At 38.7% G+C, this 21,135-nt stretch overlaps 1 protein-coding gene and 1 long non-coding RNA gene across 2 annotated transcripts in view; one reads left to right on the top strand and one right to left on the bottom strand.

Annotated features, from left to right (window-relative positions):
• The window catches only part of COL23A1 (collagen type XXIII alpha 1 chain), a 412,306-nt gene that overhangs the window by 328,921 nt on the left and 62,250 nt on the right, over positions 1–21,135 (bottom strand). The window lies entirely within an intron of this gene.
• Positions 1–21,135, top strand: part of LOC140704134 (uncharacterized) — a 48,736-nt gene that overhangs the window by 9,536 nt on the left and 18,065 nt on the right. Inside the window, exon 1 of the long non-coding RNA XR_012083257.2 lies at positions 1–4,937. This exon is cut by the window's left edge and continues 9,536 nt beyond it. This is a non-coding gene — a long non-coding RNA (uncharacterized LOC140704134). The remainder of the gene's footprint in view (positions 4,938–21,135) is intronic.

Here is a 21,135-nt window from a genome sequence, read left to right as displayed (position 1 = left end):
ACTAACCCAGTGCTCAGGATTATTTATGCATCACTATTCATAGTGGATATGCAAAAATATGTTCTTAATCCTCCAAAAGTAATGAACCATACTGCAGGTTAAAGAGTATGCCAAAAATGTGAGATTAAAATACACTGAAAATAGTTTGCTAAGTCTAGAAACCATTGGTAGTGCCCCTAGTCAATGGCTATGGTTACATAAACATAAGCCTCTTTATATAAACCCTCTGCTGTTTGTTTACTTGCTTATTTCAAAGTACCTTTCTTGACTTTTAAACTCTTGAATGAGCCTGTGGGCTTTGTACCTTAAATGCCTCCTTAAAATGCACATCTTCACACAATTGGAAATCCCCAACCTGTGGTCCTTCTCTGAGGTTTTCTGCCTTTGGAAGTTCAGTGGAGAGCTCTCAGAGACAAGGACTCTTCAGGGCGAGTGCCTCGCCTCTCCAGAGCTCTTCCTCGGACTTACTCACTTGGCACCATCTCTCTTCTTGGCACCAAGCAAAGTCTGTCCTGTTCTTCTGTGCCTTCTGTGGCTTTTAATAGCATGCCTTAGTTACTCTTCCGTTTATGTTTTACTGTACTATGATGTTTTATCCCAGTTTTACTGGCCAGTCTTGATGATTCACGGTTTTATTACTTGGTCTGCTGCCTGTATGTTTTTTAACGTCTTTCCCCCCTTATTTTAAACTGCCTTGTGATTATTTGGAAATGAAGTTGGATGTAAGTAAATCTCTTTAAAAATTGCAAACTTCTGCTCATAATTCTGGCATATGCTGTTAAGTCCACTAAACACTTACAATAACATGCACACAATGATGACTAACTCTGATTTAAATACTTATCTATGGTGTGTGTTTTTGGCACTAAGAGAAAAAAGTGTTGACTCAATCATGCCTTAAAAACTATGCAGTCCTGCTATGGTCCGTAGAAAAGTGCTTAGCTATTTCCTCTCATGAGCATCATGTTAAAAAATGCATGCCCACACCAACTCAGCTTCTACCTATTTTTAATGGATTTCTTTGAAAACTGCTAACCACTGCCCTCACTCTTAGTTAATGTTGTTTATTCTCATTAACATTTCATGACTGATTCTTGGTATCATTCCATTCATTATGTCACTTCAAATTATCAGGCATCATCTGTGAAGAAATCTAGGGAAAAGAAGCATATGTAGAAAGAAGGATCCTACTTAAGCAACAGTGACTTTAAAAAGAGATAATAAAATTAAAAGTTAAGGCTATTTTTCTCCTTGAAAAGTTATTACTACAGTATCCTATTCCCATCTATTAGCACTTCACTGGAGCCAAGAACTGAAACAGGCTCACTTTGGGACTTAACCATAATTTAATTTATATGTTTGAGTTGCTTATTTCTGTTAAGTCAGTGGTTCCCAAACTTGGGTAACCCAGGTGTTCTTGGATTACAATTCCCAGAAACCATCACCATCAGTTGTGCTGGCTGGGGTTTCTGGGAGATGAAGTGCAAGAATGCTGGGGTGGGAAATCACTGTATTAAGTCACTGAACCTTAGTTGATGAAAGGACTTAAAATACCTGCAGGAAAGAAGTTGGACAAAAAGCAAGTTTCTTTTGAAAACCTTGCAGCATTGTACTGAACATGAAATGGTGGGCAGATTGAACAGAACATCAGATGGAATGGAACCTAAATCAATGCTGGTCAAACGAGAGGCAACTCTGGGGTGGAAGAGAATGAGCCACAAGCTAGAGATACTACTCAGCATCATTCATCAAAATCCTAAGAATGTATTCACAAAGTCTTTCACGGCTGAGATCTAATGGTTGTTGTGGGTTTTTCGGGCTCTTTGGCCATGTTCTGAAGGCTGTTCTTCCTAACGTTTTGCCAGTCTCTGTGGCCGGCGTCTTCAGAGGACAGCACTCTGTGCTCTGGTCAGTGCTATCCTCTGAAGATGCCAGCCACAGAGACTGGCAAAACGTTAGGAAAAACAGCCTTCAGAACATGGCCAAAGAGCCCGAAAAACCCACAACAACCATAAAATCCTAAAAATTGAACAGTGAAGTGAGCTTTTTTTAATCAAACATTTTCCCACTCAATGCATGAACAAACCAATTCAATATCTGGAAAGAAGCTTCTAAAATTAAAACAGGACAGATATGCTTACCCTTGTCTTCCCCGCCTAAGCAATTTCCTATGGTATTTGACAAAATGACAGCAGCCTGTGAGCAGACACAATGGAGTCACACTTCCTCCCTGAACTAGCCTGACCCTGAAGAGATGCTGTAGGGGTACAACTCTCTCACTGCTGGGACAATTCAGCCAAATGTGTTTCAATTTTTAAAACAGCACCAGAAAAACAATTCCAGCAGACAGCTCTTACAAAAAGCCTCATAAAACATTGTAATGGAAAGGAAATCATGTGACAATAGTATTACACAATAAATTTAAATTTATTGTCCTGGGAATACAGTCATCATGCTTTATCAGGAGAACTAAAGGGTCGCTTGTTTAAAAAGTCTCGTTTCTGCAACAATTAATGGCTAGGCATTGTACCTGCAGATGACACAAAGAGGGAACAACTCACAGATTATTGTAATATTTCACCTGCATAAAACATATTTCACTATGAGATAAAACCCAATAGGATTAAAAGTTCCAACTCAAAATAGAAGAAATGTCCAATACTGGCTGGGAAAAGGCAGCTTAGACTGATTCCAAAACAGTTTATTCAGACCTCAGTTTAAGCCATCTAAGCACTGATGTACATTGGTTTCATTAGGAAAACACTGTATGTGCCGGGTACAAATATTGTTCCTAGAAGCTCTGTATGGAAGTTGTATCAGAAAAGCAGTGATTTAGAGCTTTTACAGAATTAGAGTCCTCTAAAAAGCTGAATTGGGAAAAGGAATAGATGGATTTGAGACTAATAATGCTCTATCATTCCTTTCTTCAAAAATACTTTGTCTTGTGCACTGTGACCAGAGACCAGAAAACCCTGAGTTGATGGATCTCTGTATAGACCTAAATGCTGACTCTTTAAACACAGCAAATTATTCGTGAAATACAATACAGTGTTATAATAGATTTCATATGCACTTATAATTGAATTTTAAAAATACTTGTCTGATGTATTGAATAAATAATTGAGACAATGAACTAGCCGAAATATAATTCATTTATATAGGCATTTCCAGAAAACATTTAATGGCATTATGAAGTCACTGAAAAGGAGCCATGTGTCTGTCACAATGCTGATATTTTCTACCATTAATATAGTACACACACACACACACAAACATGGTTTGGGAGGAAACTTAACATGCTAGTAAAGGTAAATAACTGCACAGATAGATAGATAGATAAAACTTTATTACGGTCAAAGACCAGCCACATAACTGCACAGAAAATTGTTGTCTTACATCTTAAACATCAATATTTCTAGTACTGTATTTAATACATTTCTTTTAGAAACTTTTTCTCCCAGTGCCACAACTGTTAAAATAAATCAGAATTGAGAACACCAATCCATGATTTGGTACTATTAAATAGGATCTAACCACAGGGAGAGGTTGTCCAAAGTTTTGGGATTCAATATGATCAGTACACAGATAGTATCCAACTCTCTCTCCTTTCCATCTAATTCCAAAGAAGATATTTTAGTTTTAATCAGTGTCATGTGTCAATAATGGATTGGATGAGAGTGAACCAACCGAGCCTTAATCCGAGCAAAATGGTGGTGCTCCTGGTCAGTCAAAAGGCAGATCAAGGAAGAGGGTTTCAGCATATGCTGGATGGAGTTACATTCCCTCTGAAAACACAAGTGTACTTGGGTGTGCTTTTGGATTTGTGCCTGAGCCTAGATGCCCAGATCTCAGCAGCAGCCAGGACTGCAGTCGCACAGTTGTGCCTGTTCAGACATCTGGCCATGGGGATGTACATGTTTCAGTTGCATCTTGTTTCAATTACTGTAACATGCTCTACATGGGACTGCCTTTCGAAAGTACTTGGAGGCCTCTTAAGACTCCCACTTTCTGGAAAGACATATGTTATTGTTGTCGGTGCTTCAACTCCAACCATGGCTAATATAATGACATCAAAGACAAATTTACAATGATCTTTCCCCCCCCCCACCCTTGAAAGTGTGCCAAAATCAGTCAAGTCAATCCTCCTTGGCAACTTGACTCAGGTCATCAAATGTGCATTTGAAAGCATGGTACCAAAAACTGAAATAGCAATGCTTTGCATCTCTTGAGGATTTGCAGCAAATTCAATCTGTTCATCACAAACACATTATTTCAACTTCAATACTGGAACAAAGCAACCTGGATGCATCCATGTTCCCAATGCGGGTATCCACTGGACAACGTCATTTTTAGACATAGAGGTAAAGAAGATGCACACATCACTAAAGCGTACACATCACTAAAGAGGTGTGTGGGAAAGAATGCTGGGTGGACTATCAGCATCTGCTACTCAAATCCAAAACAAACATACTAATAAAACTGTCATTACACCCACAAAGAAAACTGGCTTCACAATTAGGTCTTAGATCTGGTGATTTCTCTGACAAATGGGTTCAAGAGTGAAATTGTCATTTGCCAAATGGATTGGTGAATGAAATGAAAAAAGGCAGAGTGACCCCTGATAACGTGATACCAATATCTAGCAATCACCCAAGGACAGAAGTATATATTGCAACAAGGTCACCTTGACATATTTTCCTTCTGACATTCGAGGATGTCCAAATGCAGATAATGGATATTGTAACAGGCAGTTGTTAAAGGTCATCTCCTGTCTTAGTTGAGCTTTTGCATTGCTTACAAATACCATGCTACAGGGTAGCAGAACAAATGGAAAAAAGAGAAGACAATGAGCCCCAGGGGAATCTGGACTCCTCATCTTTTAAAAACATGGCTTATTTAATGAGAAAGCTTTACTTCAGCATTCACCTCCACCCTTGGTAAGCAACCACTTTTTGTTTGTTTGTTCTAATTATTTTTTTCTCCACACTTAAAAACTGCAGAAGTATATTGCTCTTAAAAACACTAAGGTTTCCTAGCTGGTTCAGATGAATCACACAATTACCTTTGTTTAAAAAATTGATAGGAGAAGAGGATATAAAATTGCCTGAATATGGAGAAGAAACGGAGGGGATCAAGGAGGGGCAGAGCTGGCTTAGCAATACAGGCTGCATTGCCTGGGACTGAAATAAAAGGCCACTACCACATTGGCCTCCACCTTCATTTTGGATCAGATTATAGACTATTATTTTCCATTCTTTCCTCCTTTTGAAGAAGTTGCAGGCAATTAAGAGCTGTTTGACAATGAATAGAGCACCTCAGACAGTAGTATAACCTCCTTCACTGGACTCTGGTGACCTTTTGAGTCCCTTTCAGCTGGACAGTTCCATAATTAATTGCTGGTACAGTATTTCCACTTGCTTTCAAACAGTAGCAAGAATATGTGTGCCCTCTTTAATGAAAGATGGGACAGGACTCAGGGAGGTGCTGAAAATTAAACAGACTGGAGTAAGAGAGCAAAAGATAGCTTCTGGTCTGAACACCACTCTCCAATCTTTTCATACCAGTTTTCCCTGACACCTACAAAAAGTCTCTTCCCTTTAGCTCTTCACACCTCTTGAGAGTCAGGAGTTGCTGGTGGTGTGCCATCTAACTGCAGTCCTAAAGGGCAGAGGATCTGGCCTAATATTTGGGGCTCCCTGTTTCTTTCCCCATGCCTTATTTATTTATTTATTTATTTATTTATTTATTTATTTGTTTGTTTGTTTGTTTGTTTGTTTGTTTGTTTGTTTGTTCGTTCGTTCGTTCGTTCGTTCGTTCGTTCGTTCGTTCGTTCGTTCGTTCGTTTAGTTAGTCAGTTAGAATCACAGAATTGAATAGAGCCTTTTTGCCATTTAATCCAGCTTTCCTTCATGTGAGTAATCCAGATATGATGCATAACAAAAGCACCTAGAGTCCTTGTACGAAGATCACCAGAGAAGGAGAACCTACTAACCCTTCTGTGTAATTGACTCCACTGTACCACTCATCAAGGTTTCTCTGAAGAATGAACTGAAATCTTCTGTCCTGCAATTTAAAGTCCATGTCTATCATAACAACAAAGGAACCTGTTTCATGTATTTGTGAAGGCTTTCACGGCCAGGATCTAATGGTTATTGTAGGCTTTTCAGGCTCTTTGGCCGTGTTCTGAAGGTTGTTCTTCCTAATGATTTGCCAGTCTCTGTGGCCAGCATCTTCAGAGGACAGGAGTAGGACTCTGTGCTCTGGTGCAGGTTGTTTGGGAGTTGAGTATTTATAGCTGTTGGATCAGCTTTTGTCCTTTTCAGAAAATGGGTGATTATGGTGATCAGTGTGTTTTTGTTGCGTGTGTATTGTTGTAATAAGGAAGAGAGATTATCTGTCACTGTGATTGATGGCTGTCGTTAGCTGGTCTTTTGTGTGTAGTGATCACTGGTCCTTGCGGCTGGGTAGAGTTTGTTGACCTTTTGCAGGCTGTTTTTTTTCAGTGCTGGGAGCCAAGCTTTGTTGAGTTTTAAACTCTCTTCTTTTTTGTTGAAACTCTGCTGGTGTTTGTGGATTTCAATGGCTTCCCTGTGCAATCTAACGTAATGATTGCTGGTGTTGTCCAGTATTTCAGTATTCTGAAATAGAATTTCATGTCCAGCTTGTTTTTGGGCATGTTCAGCTACTGCTGATTTTTCTGGTTGTTTTAGTCTGCAGTGTCTCTCATGTTCTTTGATTCTGATGTGGATACTGTGTTTTGTGGTTCCAATACATACCTGGCCACAACTGCAAGGTATCCAGTATACTCCTGAGTGGTGAGGGGGTCCCTTCTGTCCTTTGCTGACATAACATTTGTTGTATTTTTGTGCTGGGGTTGAATACTGTTAGTAGGTTGTGTTTTTTCAAAGTTTCCCCATGCGGTCCATGATCCCTTTGATGTATGGCAGAAATACTTTATTTGTGGGTGGCTGTTTTTCTTCTTCAGTTTGGTGTTGCTTCCTTGGTTTGATGGCTCTTGTGATTTCATTTTTGGAGTAGCCATTTGCCTGTAGGGCCCAATTGAGATGGTTGAGTTCGATGCTGAGAAATTGAGCTTCACAGTTCTGATTTGCACGGTCTACCAGTATTCTGATTATGTCCCTTTTTTGTTGTGGGTGGTAGTTGGAGTTTTTGTGTAGGTACCGGTCTGTGTGGGTGGGTTTTCTGTAGACCTTGCATCCCAATAGGAGGTCAGTTTTGCGTATGACAATGACATCTAAGAATGGGAGTTGGCCCTCTATTTCTTTTTCCATGGTGAATTGTATATTTGGGTGAATGCTGTTGAGATGGTTTAGAAATTCTTCCAATTTTTCTTCACCATGGTTCCAAAAAGAAAAAGAAATAGAGTGCTAATCCTGTCCTCTCAAGATGCCAGCCACAGAGACTGGTGAAACGTTAGGAAGAACAACCTTCAGAACACGACCAACCTGAAAACCCACAACGAACCTATTTCTATTATTCAGTCCTCTATTTTTTAAAAATGCAACCAACACCATTTTAACTTCACCACCAAATAACAAAAAGGTAGAATTTAAACAATTAACAGCAGCATTTAAAAAGTCAGTGTCTATGTTTATGGTAGATATTTCATAGATTCCATTCATTGTTCTCTTTAAAGAAAGGCTTGCTTTTTTCAATAACAATAATAAATAGAAAATAGGGGTCTGTATTAAATGGGTCTGTATTAAATCATTTTAATGGCTGACATTTAATATTTCTGTAAGTAAATATTATTCTAAGAGCTTAAGATTTCAATAAATCATGAAAACTATGCTTGAAATCTGCTGAGCTTGCACTTGGTTCTAATGGGGCAGTTGAATTCTCTCCCCTGCCGTTACTGGTCACAGCCAAAGAAGTAAATAGGAGAACCAAACACAAACATATATAACAGTCCCTCTTTGCTATTCAGATTTGATGTCACATAAACTCATAGTTTATTATTTCAAAATTTAACACCACCATAAAACATCCAGCGTTTATAGACCCATTGTGCATAGTCCCATATGAGGCTCTATGATAGGTTTTCCAGACTTCAGATGAAGTAAGAGATTTTATACATTGAGTCCCATGCCACAGCTGTAATCCATATCTTAGGTTAAACTGAACGAAATATCAAGAAAAGAATAAAGGTTGTTCTGTAAGAAATGAAGGCTTTTGTCAGGCAATCTGTTGGCTCTCCCTGCCCCAGAAGGGAAAGAGGGAAATATGCGCTGACCTATGCAACCTAAATAAAGAGAGGAATGGGAAAGAGAGGATAGGAATTGAATCTGTAGTTCTCCTGAAGCTTGCAGTACACAGGAATAAAAAGTTTCCAAAAGGAATGGCACAAAAATACTGAACGAACATTTAAACAGAAAAGTTATCAGCAAATCAGAGCAAATACACACATTTAAAATAAGTCAGACTTCATTTATGTGCTGAAATACTTGCCAGAGGAAATCACCAGAGCTACCTGAAATTGAGTGAGCTTATACAGTACTTCAGACGACACCCAAATGGTCTGCTATGTCCATATTTATAGGATTGGTTTACTGTGGATGAACTCTAAGGGTGGGCATTTACTGATAGGGACGCAGATTCTAGCAGAAATGGAGAAGGGGCAATCCTCTCTCCACACTGCAGCTCTTGGCACACTATCTCTGGACCACTTGGCCCCCTCCTAAATATTTTAAGAAGGTGAGAGGGCTGTAAAGGAGAGGAAAGGGAAAGAAAATTCCAAACATTTCTCCAGACCAATGATTTGTTTAACCCTTTTACTTGGGCCAAAGGCTTTCTGAACACTACATATATGATTACAACCCCACACCAAGGTATATCACTTCACCTCTAGTATCCACAGTTAAAGGATCTGAGGTGGCAGGCATTCTGTCTGAAAGTTGGGGAGACATAAGTAGCTGAGAGTTAATGGGCCAGGTGAGCCAAGAGTCTAACTCGGCATTTGCCAGTTTTAGCTACTTGGAAAGTCCATTCTATTTGTTAAAAATATTACCACAGAAGGCCACTGAAAAGGCCAGTGCTTAACTGGGATACTACCAAAGACTCTGTAGAGAAGATAACAGCCCCCATAGAATGAGTTTTATTATTACAAGAAGTAACAAAAGAGAAAACTCATTTGGAATGCCTTCCTCAAAAACATTCTATATATCAATAGGGATTCAAAACTTAATTCTGTAAATTGTGCCCAAAAACTAATGAATTTCCACATTTCAGTTATATTTTATAATCCATCTGGATATACTCTTCACAGAATAAGTACGTACTTAAATGAAGGTTTTTCTCTTCCCGTGGAGAATTAGAAGTGGTTTTCACTACATAAAGTCACTTGATTTGGCACAAATTGTAACCAGCCTCTGTCTACACTAGTAAATCATTGCCTAGCAGATTTATAAAGAAAGAAAAAGTACCTAAAGCCTATAAAATGCTATCATTTATCTGGATCATGTGTATCATAATATTTACAACAAATGTTATCTGCAACAGTCTATCATATAAAATATATTGATTCCATTTCAAGAAATCCACAAGAAACCAATGGAATTAAATACTACACAATTCACACGCCAAATAAGGAACTATCTATACAGTAACACTGCAGTCGAAAGTCATGCTCTTATGATTCCAAGGAGTTTCAATGCTTGCTTATTTATATCCAAACATTGTCCCTTCACAAATGTGCTTTTATAGTGTGATCCATCACATTGCTAAAAGTGTATCACACCCCTGTTATCAGTACCAAGCATCCTGAATGCTCATCTTGAGAATTTTTTTTTATATCAAAGAAGACCATCATGAACAACTACACAGATGGAGAGCTCCAAGCATCAGATCAGCAAAATATTCTACACTGCAAGCCCAAGGCAGGCTTCTTTGGCATCTAAACAATGCTTTGTACAAAGGAGAACTGGACAGGCATAACCAACAAAGTCAAAGGCAGCACAAGAAGACCATCCAACCACCTTAAAGCATGACTGCAGATAATAACCAGTGCAGAAACATTTACTGGATATACAATTGTCTGGACAATTATACAAGTTTTCAATTGTTCTTTCTGATGCTTAATTATCCATAAGTCCTGATGCAGATGCTTAAAGCTGATGAGTTTAACACAAAGAACAAACTTTATTCATGAACACAATGGTAACAGAACACTCCTGTCAGTCCCACTTGGTTCATGGATGAGGCAACCACCCTGCTCCGTTCCTCAGTCCTTTCTGGCTATAGAGCAGTTCTGGTTACTCCCCGGACTCAGCAGTTTGTCTGGCTGCTTAACAACAGTGAGATTATGAGGTGGATGGTTTTGACCCCAGACCTCCTGGACCAAGTGGTGTAGGTGTCTTTTCCAGTGCCACTGATATCTCTGGGTTGCCATGGGCCAAGACAGTAGGGGAGGGCAGCTGCTGTGTTCTGATGTCAGCTGGTGAGCACACCCTGAGGCCAGCTTACTACAGGTTCAGGATGTCCCTCATAGGGTCCAGGTGGAGCAACTCTGGTGCCTCTGCCTCCTCCTTGCTCTCCTTCTTGTCCTCACCTGTGACCAAGAACTCTTTCATGTTTCCTTCCTCCTCTTTGCTCATCATCCTTCATCTCTTTATATTATCTCCCTCTGCCCCTATTCCCCCTTGTCAGGCTGGCTGTGGGGTGGGGTTCATGTCTCTTTGGCCTCATGATGCATGTGATTTCCCCTTACCCATTGTGGGTGGTCCCTCTTTCAGAGCCCCTGTTGAGCTGTGGAGGTGCTGTCACCAAGGTGATGTGGATGGAGCAACTCTTGCCTCCTGAGGAAACAGCCCTGTTTCCTCATCCATTAAAGGATGATCAAAGTACAGTGCTGAGGCCCAGTGGGAGGCACAAGAGACAACCCACAGAACACCCCACTGAGCTCCCTGCCACGGTGACCAGAAGAAAATAAACAAGCTACAACATACAAATAGTTATAAACATCAGCTCAAAAAAACATCTGTTCCTGGTTTGATCTGAAAAACGCAAAACATAAACTGTTATCAACCGTCTGACTCTAGCATGCCACTGTAACAGTGTAAATGGTCAATGGTTTACATCTAAGATGCAGTCTTTCAGAAATGTAAAATCTTCTAAAACTTCAATACAGCTACCTTTAGGTTTTCACATAACTGAGAGGAACACTATAAAATTATTTGGATCATGCTTCGGAAGTCCATTTCTTCTGCCCTAATATTCAGTGCGTTTGTTTTACAAGTTCCTGTGGGGCCCCAAGCAATACAGTGGGGTTTTGACTTGAGAACTTAATCCGTATTGGAAGGCGATTCTCAAGCCAAAAAGTCTGTAGGTCAAGTCTCCATTGACCTGCAGTGCATTGAAAACCGATTAATCCCGTAACAGGCCGTTTTTGTTCCATTTTGTTTTTTTTTCTGGTCTGTAAGTCAATTCTCCGGCTGCAAGTCAAACCTAAATTTTGTGGCCAGAGAAGTCTGTAACTCAAAAAGTCTGTAAGTCAAGCCATCTGTAAGTCAAGGGTCCACTGTACCTTGGAAACACGGGCACTAGCTTGTAACAGGATTGTTGCGAAAGAGATACAGTACACATATATTTTGGTACAAGGGTGTCACGGAAAGTGAATGCATTCTTCCATTAAAGGGATAGGCCGCCTGTAGCTGTGGGGCTGCAAGCCACTGGCTGAATCTCAGACTCTGTGGATATAAACAGTGCAAGGGTTTGCAAGAGCACTCAGTTCCCAGTGGTGCAGCTAAGGCTGGTCCTCAAGGCCAAAGCACAGAGATTACAGGGGTTGCAGCAAAGAGGTCTGATAGCAGCACCTAGACTGGTCTGGACAGGCGGGAGATTACCAGGAGTCATGCTGGCTAGCGTAAAATCCTTTATTATTATTTTTAAATTAATCATAGATGGGGAAGCTGACCAAGCACATATATGGTTAGTGATGTGTATGCTGTAATTTTTTTACTTTTAAAATATTTTAAATATTTAGTATTTTTTTAAAAAACACAAAAAACTAAAACAAAATAAATGCTTATTCCCATAATCAGCCTGAGAATGGACATACTTAATTTGTTCTTGCACGAGGAGGGAAGAAACAAATGTTGAATTGCAGCTTGCAGAAGAACTTAAGGGGAAAGAAAATATACACCAGAGAGAGAGAGAGAAAGAGAGAGAGAGAGAGAGAGAGAGAGAGAGAGAGAGAGAGAGAGAGAGAGAGAGAGAGAGAGGTAATTTTGGTACTCCTATCCCTTCTACAGTATGTTCTTAAGTTTCAGCAGTTAAGACTGTACATGCATTCCTTTTCACATGAAGCAACAGCCATATACACAGTTCCAGCTGTCAATCAGAGGTTAACAGATTTAAGAATTGATTAGATTTGATTAAGATCAAGTTTAGGATGCTTCCTGAGTCACCTCCTGTTGCTCCCATCAGCACTTGATTTGTCTTATGGAAAAGCACAAATGCTTTTGAGCAGGGATTGACCTTTTAACAATGTAGAAGGCAACTGGAGGCCCAAGGCATAATTGCATACCAAGAAAATAAACACTACTTAAAAGTGGTGCACACTGCATGTGTGACATGGAAAAATTCTAAATCAACATTTGTAGCTTTGGCTGTTTACATTTACTCCTCCACCGTTCTGTTACAAGAAAAGTTGAAATTAGCCGTGAATTTTCTTTTGTCAACAAATGTGCTTGTAAAAGTGTCTTGCTCTGGAAAAATGTATCTTGAATTATAGGAAATACCCAACACTGCTAATTTAGTCCTAAAGGCAACAATATTTCTTTTTAAAAAAGAAGTAGTAATATGGAAGGCAATTCAGAACAGAAACATTTATAGTAAATACAGGCATCAGCGGTAAACTCTCAAGCATAATTAATTTACAGTTAGCTGCTTAATAAACATTTAGATATTGTTTTTTCCCAAACTTTAGATATGTTAAAACCGCACGCATTTCTGTTAGAAGAAAGTCCAGGGATAGCCATAAACACAGAGGACAACATAAACAAATCTAAATTAGCTTGGTAAATAAACAGGTCATTGATACACACTTACAGGCAATGTTTAGCCTTGCAAATTAGCAGGTCTGAGTCATGCCTCCAAAGCTGAACCAATACCTTTTGCATGCAAAGCTACATATTTTTACTCTATTTTTTTTGTTATTATTTAGAATTTCTAGACAGACTATTCCATATAACATATAGAAGACAATACAGAAAGCAACAATCAGTCTTCCAAACACAGAATAACAGCTTTTGGTTTAAACATAGGAGGGGGGGGGGAGTAGCCTACCAGAAACCTATGCCCTGCCTCTCCCTCACATGTGACTTGAAACAGTGGATGTCACTAAGGAGATTGATTCCAATCCTATTCAGTCTTTAAAGCAGGAAAGGTAAGAGCAGCAGTGCTAACTATTGCATGTGATTTCTACAGCACACATGAATCAGCTGTAAATAACAAACCCATTACTTGCCTTATCCATTATCATATCATCATGTGATAAAGAACCATAACACTGGTGACTAAGCCCTCACATCATTTTTTAAAAATACTGAATTAGCCGAAACAATTACAGGAAAATGCAAAACTGCCACAGGAATGTCACTCTCATAATATTTTACAGCAGCAGGGAAATATCTCTTCCCAGTGTCTGATGACAGAGTGGTTCAATCCATGAAGCCTCAAAATGAGTTTCCAACCCTTGGTCATGGACACTAAGTGTCTAACTGGAGGCAAGGATGCATTCTTGGTCCAAGCAATTTTATACAAAAGAGTCACAATATTCTGCTCTTGCTCATGATTTCGGAGTAGCCCATGAAAACATCTCATTCTCCACGGTCAAACTCTTGAGCCACAAAAAGCATCTGACAAGCTCCTAACAGGGCATTCATGAAACCAAATCACACTGAGGGAGACCAAAGTAAACATTCTTACAAAGTCACAAGCCAGTGCCAATTATACAATTGCCTTGTTTCAGTTAAGTTCCAGGAGGGAAGTCTCTTTGGTACAAACTGCCAGTCTAAAAGATAATCAGGTTTTGGAAAACAGAACTACAGTTCCTTTTCTTAGCAAGTGGAGTACTCAGTATTTTCTTTGGCATTTAGATTTGTTGCTAATACATCCATCAAAAAAACCACAACAGTGTGAAGGTGAAAAATATGATTGAGTGTAGATATGACTTAACATACCCAGAATGTTGCTGCAGCCCTGGAGAAATCCCTCAGCATTATGCTGTGCGTTTAGAAATTAAAAGTGATGCTAAGCAACTTATATTTCCACTTTCCACAAGGTCATATGATCTTTTCTGCTCTAAAAGATTGTTCCTTAATACTGAACTACATATAAACACAACTAGAAACTTCAGCAGTTTCTCAGTTCAGTGTAACTGTTTTCCCCTATTATAGGGTTTTAACACAGAAGCAAACTTTATTTTCCTGAAGTAAATTGATATTTGTTATTTGTGAAAAATACAGTAACAAGTGGCACAAGCCCAAAATACATGTTTTCCAAAATTTTCCTCTGCATTTTCAATACATATCTAGCATTACTATGCCAGAATGAGCATTACAGCGGGAAGATATGTGGTTTTCCTTTCCACTTTGTTTTTCTATTATTTATCCTAATGACTAAAATAATTACATAACCCACTTTGCAGAAAAAAAGAAAGAAAAGAGTTGACTTGACACTAAAGATAGTATCTTGTCAAACTGAATCCATCACTATGATGGCATCTGAACTCCAAGAAAAATGCTTAGTATCAGAGCATGAACTACTTAAATCAAACTCTCAAGGAATTTTCTTAATTAGAGATTATTCTAATTACTGTTTTCCTTTAGCCAGCACAGTAGCCATCAGTTGTACTGCCAGTAACAGTGTAGAGTATTTCTTTGTTAACTCAAAGCACTGCTTTATACTGGGAGCTCTCAAAGCTTTGAAATAACAGGAGAACACCAAACTGAGCAGAAAAAGAAACTTTGCAAAGGTGAGTTTATTCTCTGATCATACACAGTAACATAGTCTGGGTTTACAGAACAATAAGTCCTTGATTGATGCACACCATTTTTCACAGAAAAGGCACGAGGAAGAAGATTCTCACAGATAAAATAAGAAACTTGGATAAGCTAAACACCTACTCACATCTTGACCTGCAGAGCGGTCAGTAAGAGCATCTTCACAAAACTTGAGCACAGTATAGCAAAATGTATTCAATTTTATAATGACAATTTACACAATGTTTTTGTGGTGATTTTCTCATACTATATCCTGCTTCCTTGTGACAGAAAGCAACTACAAAACTTTCTTCAGTACACACAAGCATCCTAGGTTCAACACAGTTAATAAGCCGTTTTTAAAAAGCCTAAGCCACTGCAAAGGTTACACCTTGCTCCAGTACAAAACATTGCTAAGATGCAATTGTGTTAGTGTTGAATTGCAATATAGGAAGGATCTAATGAGATGTAGGAAAGAACATCCTTAGACAGATCACAAATGCATCTTATTATTTGTGCAGTCAAAAGTCTATGTCGTGCTTGAAGGTGTCTGCATAATTAAGGACAAAAACTGATGGCTGGAGACCTAATCATAAGGGCAGCTTCTGCACATACAGACTGGATGTATTTACTCTCCCATTTAACTGCAGCGTGGTTTGTTTGATTTCCCAGTCTTTTCAGTGAGTTACAAAAGTTCAGTAGGAACACAGATCTGCACTGTGCTGAATGCTACACACAATACTTTGGCTATCAATCTATGTCATTAACTGGATTTATAAAACACCCATGTGCAATATAACCATTCAAACATATTTCTAAGGCACTTAAATTTCCACCTCAGTAAATCTTTCGGTGGTATGTGCTATTTTCTTCCACAGAGATATTTACTACTGTACATTCAAAAGCACTTCTAGTGATGAGAGAAGAAAATGGTCAATATCTTACAGTTAGTTCAACAAGAGAAGCTCCATCGACCCAATAAGATTTATTTAAGATTGACTACAGTAATTGTTTCAATAGGTCTGTTCTCCAGTTGAGACTAGCAATAGGAAGTTGGCCAATAGGATTAAGAGCTACCTTCTGTTTTCCAAACACGCCAAATCCCAATACTTTTCATTTTTCACAGAATATGGAAAAGGTGGGATGTTGAGTATAAAAATATTGTAGACTGGCAGATTCTGGGAAATGCTGAATAATATAGAATGTGATTTAAAAAACAACAACACGAACTGCCCTTTGATTTAACAAGGTCTGTCCAGATCACTGTGGGAAAATGATGTTCTTTTCTACAAATCATTACATAAACATCCTGTGTGGCAATAGCCTGATTCTTAAGAACTGCTACGCCAGCACTTAAACACTTAGAATGGAACTATTATCATAGGATCTGTTACAAGGGATACAGTCTATGTGAACAAGGTGCTTGTAGAATTTCATCCAACCCTTTCTATACTCATTACTCATTTTGGCTAATTATATCTAGCCAAAGGGGAAAAATGATTGGGTGGGTACAGGAGGCACTTAATTATTCTTTCAGAGAAGAAGTGGTTTCAGATGTCTTGAAATAACAGCCATGAGACCATACATGAAATCCTCAGTGTTTATTTTATTAACATACCACCTTTCTTTCCATAGGAGTTCACAGTCAACCAAAACAATTTAATAAACACAATTTTTTGAAAAAAGTAAGACACACTGCTAAAAACAATTAACTAGTTTTTAACTAGTACAATATTTAAAAACATTTGAAAAATAAGCCTATCTCAATTCAAAACAGCATTCCATAATAGCTCGCACTTTTCCAAGTAAAAAGCCTACTGGCAGAAGGCCAACCGGCTTATCATGGAAAAAAGCAATACTGCGGAATTCCTGACTCATCTCACATCAGTTGAGCAAAGGTTCCATCTTATCCTGCTTAATTTTTAGCATCTCTATGTGGCTGACATAGGCATCTGACATTTTAGATGGAAGTGTCAACTTTATTTTCCAACACAATTTAAATCTGGTAAGGCTGGGAAGACGCTGAATCACTCTCTGGATTGTGTGAAGGGCACTGTGATAGTTTCCGGTGTACAATATCTTTTGTACACAACTTTATGTGAGACTCAAATAACACTTTACCAGCTCTATCTATTCACCGGCTTTGGCACCTCCTAAATAGGAAGTAGAGACCAAATTGTTAAGATGCACTGGATTATGGAGAAAGCCAGAGAGTTTCAGAAAAACATTTACTTCTGCTTTACTAACTGGTCCCATCACCTCCTGGCAAATCGAAGGAGAAGATATGGAGGCAGTGACAGGTTTTACTTTCTTGGGTTCCATAATTACTGCAGATGATGACAGCAGCCACGAAATTAAAACAAGCCTGTTTCTTGGGAGGAAAGCGATGACAAAACTAGACAGCATCTTAAAAAGCAGAGACATCACCTTGCCGGTATAGTCAAAGCTATGGTTTTTCGAGTAGTGATGTATGGAAGTGAGAGCTGGCCCATAAAGAAGGCTGATCCCTGAAGAATTGATGCTTTTGAATTATGGTACTGGAGAAGGCCCTCGAGTGTCCCCTGGATTGCTTGGAGATCAAACCCATCCATTTTGAAGGAAATCAACCCTGAGTGTTCACTAGAAGGGCAGATCCTGAAGCTGAGGCTCCAATACTTTGGCCATATCATGAGAAGAGAAGACTCCCTGGAAAAGACTCTGATGTTGGGAAAATGTGAAGGCAAGAGGAGAAGGGGACGACAGAGGATGAGATGGTTGGACAGTGTCACCGAAGCTACCAACATGAATTTGACCCAACTCTGGGAGGCAGTGGAAGACAGGACGGCCTGGCATGCTCCGGTCCATGGGGTCACGAAGAGTCGGACACGACTTAACGACTAAACAAGAACAACAAAAAATAGGGACAATTTTCTGGTTGGATTACTGCAATACATTGAATGGCAAAAATAATGGTGTATAAGGTTGAGCTAATATTTGTCAGCTAGAATTTTGACTGATATGAATAGGTATAGTGTGGAGCCATATAACACCAATTCTTAAAATATCATATTAGCTATCAATTCAAGACAGCTGTACTTGCTTTTAAAGCCGTAAGGGGCATTAGTGTCCACACATTAAAATAATTGGTTAAGGCACTTATCTGTCTTCAGCAAGTCAAATGTCTTTGGCGTCGTTTAGTCGTTTCATGACCCCAAGGATCAGAGCACGCCAGGCCCTCCTATCTTCCAGTACCTCCCGGAGTTGTGTCAAATTCATGTTGGTTGCTTCATGTCTTATGAAAGCACAAAGAGGGCCTTCTTTGTTTTGGCTGAATCCAAGGCTGACCTGAGAAAGGTTTAACTGGTATTCTTGTAACTGCAAGAATACAATGTTTTTATCTCCCAAGGATATTGATCCATTCCCAGCTTTCTGCTGTTTGCATGGTTGTGTGTTGAATTGTACTACTCTATATTGAACAGATAATGTGTGCAGTGATTTCTTAATTTGATGCCATTTCATACAATTCATACAGTTCCCAAAAATTGTAAAAAGCATCTGTTGGATTCTTGAAGCTAAACTCAATCCTCAGCATTGTAGCAGGATTAAATAAAAGGCAAGTGTCCATCAGTGGTATTACTAAGATTTTTAATCACAGAAATTGATTCCATGGGTATTATTCAATTCAGTCTTCTGCCCCCAAGATATTTGAAACATATATTTCAGAAAATATCAGGAAACATTTAACTGCAATCACAGAATTTTTTTAAAGTGAATGTTTAAAGAATCACACCAATCACATACAGTATATCCACAACATTATTTTAGATAACATTCACTTGAAACTGAACTGCCCAACAACTCTCTGAAATTTATACTACTTGAACTAAAGTGGAATATGTGCTGTTTAAAATGAACCTGCTGTAAATGTGAATTCTCTGTTATATGAAACAGTACATTTCAATTTCTTTTTTAAACAACCAATGGCCACTGAAAATAGCTGTTACCAAGAAACTGTATGTAAACTTTGGCTGAAAGGATCTCTGGAACAAAATACATCTGTCCATATATATTCACGTTCAATTTCTTTGCAGATTCTTACATAACGACATTCTTAGCAAGTGTGAATGATCATATATTTGCTTAATTAGCCAAAATATGACTATGTTTTCCACCCATGCATGCAGTCGTTTTCCTTTCCACAAACTGACAATGAAAACAGGAAGTCTTTATATTAACTATAATTTCACATTTCATTTGGACTGGGAAACTATGTTTATCGGTTTCAGAACAAACTGGGATATTAAACCATAGTTTGTAATTGGTACCATCACTATCTCCTTGAATATGCATTTTCAAAACCAAAATGTGTGCACATATAAAAAAGAAAAGGAGGGACACAATAGTGGGGACCTCTCTTCCTCTCAGTAATCACTGGGCTCACTGTATGGGATATAACATCTGAATGGGCTAAGTCACCCACACAGCAAGGCAAAGAGAGTCAAGAAAATACAGGCTGTGATGGTCTTCTTTCTTCTGCTAAGGAAGATGGGGATTAAGTAACAGATGGGAACACATATTTATTTGCAGAATGCACACTCCAGGAACATCAGTACTGTACATGTCTTAAGTTACTACATTTTATAAATATGAACAATTGAAAATTACATTTTTGAAGCTTTCAACTGACTTTGGTTCACCCTCATGCTAATCAGGTTCACAGGGAAAGCAAAATGAAAGCCAGGAGAACCGACTGATAATAAGGGGACTTAAAATGTTCATGTTTCCTTTGAACTCTCCTATCTCTCTTTCCCCCCCATGTCTTGTAATGGTAGATCCATTTGTCCTTCTACACCCCTACAGTTTTCCGAGATTACTTTTGAGCCATTTTTATATATACAAGAAATATCTACACAGCGTGGGTCTAAGAACAAAAAATGTTAAATATTAGTACATAGTATTTTAAAAAACACAGATCTTTAAACAGAGAGTTGACATGTTCAACATCCAAGTGTTTTTAAGCTTCATCTTCCCTGATAAAGTGGTTTGGATATCTGCCAAATATGAGTGGAAAATTTTCACATCTGTGTAAAGCCATAAAAATGTCAAAGTTGAACTCACATATTGTATTAGGAATAAACCTACAAAAGAAACAAAGACTTTTGGTTTGAAGGAAAAGATGTGCAAAGAATACTTCCCAGTTCAAAGCAGATCTATTGCTTTCTACTGTTGACTTTTCAAGACTGTTACATGATCTACAGAGTGCAAGGGAGATCACAGAAAAATAAGATTTTTTCTTACCCCACATATATCTACCTGCCTGTTTGTCTAGTATGCATTTTACTTTTTTTCTTGTTGTTGTTTTCTTTTTGGCAACTTCTTTTGTAAATCCATTCAATTATTTGTATGTAAGTCATCCACAATTTACACGAAGCATTGAAATCTGTTTTTGAAGACTCGTGCTATATTAACAAGATGCTTGTGCTCAGTGAATCTGAGTCAGAGATAGATCCAGAGTTTGCTGCTCCCATCATCAGCAGTCCCTGATGAAAGTGGGATTCAAGATGTTTTGCTGGCAAGAAGAGGAGGTGGTGACTATTTTCATCTATTTTTGGACCACTGGATAGCTCAGTGGTTGCAGTATTTGGTGGCAGAGCCAGAGGTTGGCAGTATGATTCCCCACTGTGCCTCCTTGACAGAGGCTGGACTTGATCCCTTCTAGTTCTGCAATTCTAAAATTATTATTATCTATTCCATCTCCCTCCATAGGCACTTCTCATGTTGTCTGAACTTCTATTGCTTCACAGAAGTAGGTGCAAAGTAGGTCTGCTAAAGTAGGTTTGCTGATTTGGTGAGTCAACTCTTCCGTAAATTCCGTTAATTCAAATGGCCCTACTCTTGCTGTGACTTATTTTAGGATAGTAAGTCACAACTAGAGTTGGCCCACTTGAATCGATGGAACTTACAGAGGAGTTGACTCACTAAATCACCATTGATTCAATAGGCCTACTCTAGTGAAATTTGCTACAGTAAGCAACAGGATTTCTAAGTAACAGAATTTCTACACTAAACAACCCTTCTATTCATTGAGGACCAGGTCAGAATTTGAGCCATGGTTATCTCAAATTTTCAATAATCAATACAAATGAGATAAGCA

This window comes from Pogona vitticeps, chromosome 2 (assembly GCF_051106095.1).
Source record: "Pogona vitticeps strain Pit_001003342236 chromosome 2, PviZW2.1, whole genome shotgun sequence".
Lineage (NCBI taxonomy): Eukaryota > Metazoa > Chordata > Lepidosauria > Squamata > Agamidae > Pogona > Pogona vitticeps.
This window is presented reverse-complemented; position numbering and strand designations above follow the sequence as displayed.